We start from the raw sequence: 8,692 nt of genomic DNA, 5'->3' as shown, positions 1-8,692 counted from the left end.
CACTAACAGGCGGTTCCCGCGCATAATGCCGCGGCGGGCTCGGCCATTGAGCCCGTCAGCCGCGCGCGGGACCGCCAGGGCCTGAGGTCACCGGGTTGGGGACCCGGTGGCCTCCAGTCAAAAGGCCCAGAAGGGGCGTCGTCGAGGGTGTGGCCCTCTCGGCGGCGCCAATCCCAAATGGGAAAAACGAAGTGGTCGCGGGCGCTGGGCGCGTAGCGCGAGGCGTCCGCGGCCACGTGGGGAGGTCAAACTCCCCACCGAAGAAGGCACTCCGCCGCGCTGGTAGCGGCGGAGGTAGCGCGGGGGGCTCCGGTAGTGTTCGCAAGAGTTCCCGGAGTCCCCCCTCATGCGCTGAAGATGGCCACCGTGGAGTTTTAGTGGGTGCAAGCCCCACACTACCCCGGGATTCCCCCATCCCGGGGTGTGCGTTAGGCATTTCTCCACGTTAAAAAAAAAAAAAAAAAAAAAAAATGGGTTAGGTCTGGGTTAGGTCTGGGTTAGGTCTGGGTTAGGTCTGGGTTAGGTCTGGGTTAGGTCTGGGTTAGGTCTGGGTTAGGTCTGGGTTAGGTCTGGGTTAGGTCTGGGTTAGGTCTGGGTTAGGTCTGGGTTAGGTCTGGGTTAGGTCTGGGTTAGGTCTGGGTTAGGTCTGGGTTAGGTCTGGGTTAGGTCTGGGTTAGGTCTGGGTTAGGTCTGGGTTAGGTCTGGGTTAGGTCTGGGTTAGGTCTGGGTTAGGTCTGGGTTAGGTCTGGGTTAGGTCTGGGTTAGGTCTGGGTTAGGTCTGGGTTAGGTCTGGGTTAGGTCTGGGTTAGGTCTGGGTTAGGTCTGGGTTAGGTCTGGGTTAGGTCTGGGTTAGGTCTGGGTTAGGTCTGGGTTAGGTCTGGGTTAGGTCTGGGTTAGGTCTGGGTTAGGTCTGGGTTAGGTCTGGGTTAGGTCTGGGTTAGGTCTGGGTTAGGTCTGGGTTAGGTCTGGGTTAGGTCTGGGTTAGGTCTGGGTTAGGTCTGGGTTAGGTCTGGGTTAGGTCTGGGTTAGGTCTGGGTTAGGTCTGGGTTAGGTCTGGGTTAGGTCTGGGTTAGGTCTGGGTTAGGTCTGGGTTAGGTCTGGGTTAGGTCTGGGTTAGGTCTGGGTTAGGTCTGGGTTAGGTCTGGGTTAGGTCTGGGTTAGGTCTGGGTTAGGTCTGGGTTAGGTCTGGGTTAGGTCTGGGTTAGGTCTGGGTTAGGTCTGGGTTAGGTCTGGGTTAGGTCTGGGTTAGGTCTGGGTTAGGTCTGGGTTAGGTCTGGGTTAGGTCTGGGTTAGGTCTGGGTTAGGTCTGGGTTAGGTCTGGGTTAGGTCTGGGTTAGGTCTGGGTTAGGTCTGGGTTAGGTCTGGGTTAGGTCTGGGTTAGGTCTGGGTTAGGTCTGGGTTAGGTCTGGGTTAGGTCTGGGTTAGGTCTGGGTTAGGTCTGGGTTAGGTCTGGGTTAGGTCTGGGTTAGGTCTGGGTTAGGTCTGGGTTAGGTCTGGGTTAGGTCTGGGTTAGGTCTGGGTTAGGTCTGGGTTAGGTCTGGGTTAGGTCTGGGTTAGGTCTGGGTTAGGTCTGGGTTAGGTCTGGGTTAGGTCTGGGTTAGGTCTGGGTTAGGTCTGGGTTAGGTCTGGGTTAGGTCTGGGTTAGGTCTGGGTTAGGTCTGGGTTAGGTCTGGGTTAGGTCTGGGTTAGGTCTGGGTTAGGTCTGGGTTAGGTCTGGGTTAGGTCTGGGTTAGGTCTGGGTTAGGTCTGGGTTAGGTCTGGGTTAGGTCTGGGTTAGGTCTGGGTTAGGTCTGGGTTAGGTCTGGGTTAGGTCTGGGTTAGGTCTGGGTTAGGTCTGGGTTAGGTCTGGGTTAGGTCTGGGTTAGGTCTGGGTTAGGTCTGGGTTAGGTCTGGGTTAGGTCTGGGTTAGGTCTGGGTTAGGTCTGGGTTAGGTCTGGGTTAGGTCTGGGTTAGGTCTGGGTTAGGTCTGGGTTAGGTCTGGGTTAGGTCTGGGTTAGGTCTGGGTTAGGTCTGGGTTAGGTCTGGGTTAGGTCTGGGTTAGGTCTGGGTTAGGTCTGGGTTAGGTCTGGGTTAGGTCTGGGTTAGGTCTGGGTTAGGTCTGGGTTAGGTCTGGGTTAGGTCTGGGTTAGGTCTGGGTTAGGTCTGGGTTAGGTCTGGGTTAGGTCTGGGTTAGGTCTGGGTTAGGTCTGGGTTAGGTCTGGGTTAGGTCTGGGTTAGGTCTGGGTTAGGTCTGGGTTAGGTCTGGGTTAGGTCTGGGTTAGGTCTGGGTTAGGTCTGGGTTAGGTCTGGGTTAGGTCTGGGTTAGGTCTGGGTTAGGTCTGGGTTAGGTCTGGGTTAGGTCTGGGTTAGGTCTGGGTTAGGTCTGGGTTAGGTCTGGGTTAGGTCTGGGTTAGGTCTGGGTTAGGTCTGGGTTAGGTCTGGGTTAGGTCTGGGTTAGGTCTGGGTTAGGTCTGGGTTAGGTCTGGGTTAGGTCTGGGTTAGGTCTGGGTTAGGTCTGGGTTAGGTCTGGGTTAGGTCTGGGTTAGGTCTGGGTTAGGTCTGGGTTAGGTCTGGGTTAGGTCTGGGTTAGGTCTGGGTTAGGTCTGGGTTAGGTCTGGGTTAGGTCTGGGTTAGGTCTGGGTTAGGTCTGGGTTAGGTCTGGGTTAGGTCTGGGTTAGGTCTGGGTTAGGTCTGGGTTAGGTCTGGGTTAGGTCTGGGTTAGGTCTGGGTTAGGTCTGGGTTAGGTCTGGGTTAGGTCTGGGTTAGGTCTGGGTTAGGTCTGGGTTAGGTCTGGGTTAGGTCTGGGTTAGGTCTGGGTTAGGTCTGGGTTAGGTCTGGGTTAGGTCTGGGTTAGGTCTGGGTTAGGTCTGGGTTAGGTCTGGGTTAGGTCTGGGTTAGGTCTGGGTTAGGTCTGGGTTAGGTCTGGGTTAGGTCTGGGTTAGGTCTGGGTTAGGTCTGGGTTAGGTCTGGGTTAGGTCTGGGTTAGGTCTGGGTTAGGTCTGGGTTAGGTCTGGGTTAGGTCTGGGTTAGGTCTGGGTTAGGTCTGGGTTAGGTCTGGGTTAGGTCTGGGTTAGGTCTGGGTTAGGTCTGGGTTAGGTCTGGGTTAGGTCTGGGTTAGGTCTGGGTTAGGTCTGGGTTAGGTCTGGGTTAGGTCTGGGTTAGGTCTGGGTTAGGTCTGGGTTAGGTCTGGGTTAGGTCTGGGTTAGGTCTGGGTTAGGTCTGGGTTAGGTCTGGGTTAGGTCTGGGTTAGGTCTGGGTTAGGTCTGGGTTAGGTCTGGGTTAGGTCTGGGTTAGGTCTGGGTTAGGTCTGGGTTAGGTCTGGGTTAGGTCTGGGTTAGGTCTGGGTTAGGTCTGGGTTAGGTCTGGGTTAGGTCTGGGTTAGGTCTGGGTTAGGTCTGGGTTAGGTCTGGGTTAGGTCTGGGTTAGGTCTGGGTTAGGTCTGGGTTAGGTCTGGGTTAGGTCTGGGTTAGGTCTGGGTTAGGTCTGGGTTAGGTCTGGGTTAGGTCTGGGTTAGGTCTGGGTTAGGTCTGGGTTAGGTCTGGGTTAGGTCTGGGTTAGGTCTGGGTTAGGTCTGGGTTAGGTCTGGGTTAGGTCTGGGTTAGGTCTGGGTTAGGTCTGGGTTAGGTCTGGGTTAGGTCTGGGTTAGGTCTGGGTTAGGTCTGGGTTAGGTCTGGGTTAGGTCTGGGTTAGGTCTGGGTTAGGTCTGGGTTAGGTCTGGGTTAGGTCTGGGTTAGGTCTGGGTTAGGTCTGGGTTAGGTCTGGGTTAGGTCTGGGTTAGGTCTGGGTTAGGTCTGGGTTAGGTCTGGGTTAGGTCTGGGTTAGGTCTGGGTTAGGTCTGGGTTAGGTCTGGGTTAGGTCTGGGTTAGGTCTGGGTTAGGTCTGGGTTAGGTCTGGGTTAGGTCTGGGTTAGGTCTGGGTTAGGTCTGGGTTAGGTCTGGGTTAGGTCTGGGTTAGGTCTGGGTTAGGTCTGGGTTAGGTCTGGGTTAGGTCTGGGTTAGGTCTGGGTTAGGTCTGGGTTAGGTCTGGGTTAGGTCTGGGTTAGGTCTGGGTTAGGTCTGGGTTAGGTCTGGGTTAGGTCTGGGTTAGGTCTGGGTTAGGTCTGGGTTAGGTCTGGGTTAGGTCTGGGTTAGGTCTGGGTTAGGTCTGGGTTAGGTCTGGGTTAGGTCTGGGTTAGGTCTGGGTTAGGTCTGGGTTAGGTCTGGGTTAGGTCTGGGTTAGGTCTGGGTTAGGTCTGGGTTAGGTCTGGGTTAGGTCTGGGTTAGGTCTGGGTTAGGTCTGGGTTAGGTCTGGGTTAGGTCTGGGTTAGGTCTGGGTTAGGTCTGGGTTAGGTCTGGGTTAGGTCTGGGTTAGGTCTGGGTTAGGTCTGGGTTAGGTCTGGGTTAGGTCTGGGTTAGGTCTGGGTTAGGTCTGGGTTAGGTCTGGGTTAGGTCTGGGTTAGGTCTGGGTTAGGTCTGGGTTAGGTCTGGGTTAGGTCTGGGTTAGGTCTGGGTTAGGTCTGGGTTAGGTCTGGGTTAGGTCTGGGTTAGGTCTGGGTTAGGTCTGGGTTAGGTCTGGGTTAGGTCTGGGTTAGGTCTGGGTTAGGTCTGGGTTAGGTCTGGGTTAGGTCTGGGTTAGGTCTGGGTTAGGTCTGGGTTAGGTCTGGGTTAGGTCTGGGTTAGGTCTGGGTTAGGTCTGGGTTAGGTCTGGGTTAGGTCTGGGTTAGGTCTGGGTTAGGTCTGGGTTAGGTCTGGGTTAGGTCTGGGTTAGGTCTGGGTTAGGTCTGGGTTAGGTCTGGGTTAGGTCTGGGTTAGGTCTGGGTTAGGTCTGGGTTAGGTCTGGGTTAGGTCTGGGTTAGGTCTGGGTTAGGTCTGGGTTAGGTCTGGGTTAGGTCTGGGTTAGGTCTGGGTTAGGTCTGGGTTAGGTCTGGGTTAGGTCTGGGTTAGGTCTGGGTTAGGTCTGGGTTAGGTCTGGGTTAGGTCTGGGTTAGGTCTGGGTTAGGTCTGGGTTAGGTCTGGGTTAGGTCTGGGTTAGGTCTGGGTTAGGTCTGGGTTAGGTCTGGGTTAGGTCTGGGTTAGGTCTGGGTTAGGTCTGGGTTAGGTCTGGGTTAGGTCTGGGTTAGGTCTGGGTTAGGTCTGGGTTAGGTCTGGGTTAGGTCTGGGTTAGGTCTGGGTTAGGTCTGGGTTAGGTCTGGGTTAGGTCTGGGTTAGGTCTGGGTTAGGTCTGGGTTAGGTCTGGGTTAGGTCTGGGTTAGGTCTGGGTTAGGTCTGGGTTAGGTCTGGGTTAGGTCTGGGTTAGGTCTGGGTTAGGTCTGGGTTAGGTCTGGGTTAGGTCTGGGTTAGGTCTGGGTTAGGTCTGGGTTAGGTCTGGGTTAGGTCTGGGTTAGGTCTGGGTTAGGTCTGGGTTAGGTCTGGGTTAGGTCTGGGTTAGGTCTGGGTTAGGTCTGGGTTAGGTCTGGGTTAGGTCTGGGTTAGGTCTGGGTTAGGTCTGGGTTAGGTCTGGGTTAGGTCTGGGTTAGGTCTGGGTTAGGTCTGGGTTAGGTCTGGGTTAGGTCTGGGTTAGGTCTGGGTTAGGTCTGGGTTAGGTCTGGGTTAGGTCTGGGTTAGGTCTGGGTTAGGTCTGGGTTAGGTCTGGGTTAGGTCTGGGTTAGGTCTGGGTTAGGTCTGGGTTAGGTCTGGGTTAGGTCTGGGTTAGGTCTGGGTTAGGTCTGGGTTAGGTCTGGGTTAGGTCTGGGTTAGGTCTGGGTTAGGTCTGGGTTAGGTCTGGGTTAGGTCTGGGTTAGGTCTGGGTTAGGTCTGGGTTAGGTCTGGGTTAGGTCTGGGTTAGGTCTGGGTTAGGTCTGGGTTAGGTCTGGGTTAGGTCTGGGTTAGGTCTGGGTTAGGTCTGGGTTAGGTCTGGGTTAGGTCTGGGTTAGGTCTGGGTTAGGTCTGGGTTAGGTCTGGGTTAGGTCTGGGTTAGGTCTGGGTTAGGTCTGGGTTAGGTCTGGGTTAGGTCTGGGTTAGGTCTGGGTTAGGTCTGGGTTAGGTCTGGGTTAGGTCTGGGTTAGGTCTGGGTTAGGTCTGGGTTAGGTCTGGGTTAGGTCTGGGTTAGGTCTGGGTTAGGTCTGGGTTAGGTCTGGGTTAGGTCTGGGTTAGGTCTGGGTTAGGTCTGGGTTAGGTCTGGGTTAGGTCTGGGTTAGGTCTGGGTTAGGTCTGGGTTAGGTCTGGGTTAGGTCTGGGTTAGGTCTGGGTTAGGTCTGGGTTAGGTCTGGGTTAGGTCTGGGTTAGGTCTGGGTTAGGTCTGGGTTAGGTCTGGGTTAGGTCTGGGTTAGGTCTGGGTTAGGTCTGGGTTAGGTCTGGGTTAGGTCTGGGTTAGGTCTGGGTTAGGTCTGGGTTAGGTCTGGGTTAGGTCTGGGTTAGGTCTGGGTTAGGTCTGGGTTAGGTCTGGGTTAGGTCTGGGTTAGGTCTGGGTTAGGTCTGGGTTAGGTCTGGGTTAGGTCTGGGTTAGGTCTGGGTTAGGTCTGGGTTAGGTCTGGGTTAGGTCTGGGTTAGGTCTGGGTTAGGTCTGGGTTAGGTCTGGGTTAGGTCTGGGTTAGGTCTGGGTTAGGTCTGGGTTAGGTCTGGGTTAGGTCTGGGTTAGGTCTGGGTTAGGTCTGGGTTAGGTCTGGGTTAGGTCTGGGTTAGGTCTGGGTTAGGTCTGGGTTAGGTCTGGGTTAGGTCTGGGTTAGGTCTGGGTTAGGTCTGGGTTAGGTCTGGGTTAGGTCTGGGTTAGGTCTGGGTTAGGTCTGGGTTAGGTCTGGGTTAGGTCTGGGTTAGGTCTGGGTTAGGTCTGGGTTAGGTCTGGGTTAGGTCTGGGTTAGGTCTGGGTTAGGTCTGGGTTAGGTCTGGGTTAGGTCTGGGTTAGGTCTGGGTTAGGTCTGGGTTAGGTCTGGGTTAGGTCTGGGTTAGGTCTGGGTTAGGTCTGGGTTAGGTCTGGGTTAGGTCTGGGTTAGGTCTGGGTTAGGTCTGGGTTAGGTCTGGGTTAGGTCTGGGTTAGGTCTGGGTTAGGTCTGGGTTAGGTCTGGGTTAGGTCTGGGTTAGGTCTGGGTTAGGTCTGGGTTAGGTCTGGGTTAGGTCTGGGTTAGGTCTGGGTTAGGTCTGGGTTAGGTCTGGGTTAGGTCTGGGTTAGGTCTGGGTTAGGTCTGGGTTAGGTCTGGGTTAGGTCTGGGTTAGGTCTGGGTTAGGTCTGGGTTAGGTCTGGGTTAGGTCTGGGTTAGGTCTGGGTTAGGTCTGGGTTAGGTCTGGGTTAGGTCTGGGTTAGGTCTGGGTTAGGTCTGGGTTAGGTCTGGGTTAGGTCTGGGTTAGGTCTGGGTTAGGTCTGGGTTAGGTCTGGGTTAGGTCTGGGTTAGGTCTGGGTTAGGTCTGGGTTAGGTCTGGGTTAGGTCTGGGTTAGGTCTGGGTTAGGTCTGGGTTAGGTCTGGGTTAGGTCTGGGTTAGGTCTGGGTTAGGTCTGGGTTAGGTCTGGGTTAGGTCTGGGTTAGGTCTGGGTTAGGTCTGGGTTAGGTCTGGGTTAGGTCTGGGTTAGGTCTGGGTTAGGTCTGGGTTAGGTCTGGGTTAGGTCTGGGTTAGGTCTGGGTTAGGTCTGGGTTAGGTCTGGGTTAGGTCTGGGTTAGGTCTGGGTTAGGTCTGGGTTAGGTCTGGGTTAGGTCTGGGTTAGGTCTGGGTTAGGTCTGGGTTAGGTCTGGGTTAGGTCTGGGTTAGGTCTGGGTTAGGTCTGGGTTAGGTCTGGGTTAGGTCTGGGTTAGGTCTGGGTTAGGTCTGGGTTAGGTCTGGGTTAGGTCTGGGTTAGGTCTGGGTTAGGTCTGGGTTAGGTCTGGGTTAGGTCTGGGTTAGGTCTGGGTTAGGTCTGGGTTAGGTCTGGGTTAGGTCTGGGTTAGGTCTGGGTTAGGTCTGGGTTAGGTCTGGGTTAGGTCTGGGTTAGGTCTGGGTTAGGTCTGGGTTAGGTCTGGGTTAGGTCTGGGTTAGGTCTGGGTTAGGTCTGGGTTAGGTCTGGGTTAGGTCTGGGTTAGGTCTGGGTTAGGTCTGGGTTAGGTCTGGGTTAGGTCTGGGTTAGGTCTGGGTTAGGTCTGGGTTAGGTCTGGGTTAGGTCTGGGTTAGGTCTGGGTTAGGTCTGGGTTAGGTCTGGGTTAGGTCTGGGTTAGGTCTGGGTTAGGTCTGGGTTAGGTCTGGGTTAGGTCTGGGTTAGGTCTGGGTTAGGTCTGGGTTAGGTCTGGGTTAGGTCTGGGTTAGGTCTGGGTTAGGTCTGGGTTAGGTCTGGGTTAGGTCTGGGTTAGGTCTGGGTTAGGTCTGGGTTAGGTCTGGGTTAGGTCTGGGTTAGGTCTGGGTTAGGTCTGGGTTAGGTCTGGGTTAGGTCTGGGTTAGGTCTGGGTTAGGTCTGGGTTAGGTCTGGGTTAGGTCTGGGTTAGGTCTGGGTTAGGTCTGGGTTAGGTCTGGGTTAGGTCTGGGTTAGGTCTGGGTTAGGTCTGGGTTAGGTCTGGGTTAGGTCTGGGTTAGGTCTGGGTTAGGTCTGGGTTAGGTCTGGGTTAGGTCTGGGTTAGGTCTGGGTTAGGTCTGGGTTAGGTCTGGGTTAGGTCTGGGTTAGGTCTGGGTTAGGTCTGGGTTAGGTCTGGGTTAGGTCTGGGTTAGGTCTGGGTTAGGTCTGGGTTAGGTCTGGGTTAGGTCTGGGTTAGGTCTGGGTTAGGTCTGGGTTAGGTCTGGGTTAGGTCTGGGTTAGGTCTGGG

Source organism: Calliopsis andreniformis, unplaced genomic scaffold (assembly GCF_051401765.1).
Source record: "Calliopsis andreniformis isolate RMS-2024a unplaced genomic scaffold, iyCalAndr_principal scaffold0019, whole genome shotgun sequence".
NCBI lineage: Eukaryota > Metazoa > Arthropoda > Insecta > Hymenoptera > Andrenidae > Calliopsis > Calliopsis andreniformis.
The sequence above is the reverse complement of the archived record's forward strand: the minus strand, read 5'-3'. Positions refer to the sequence as shown.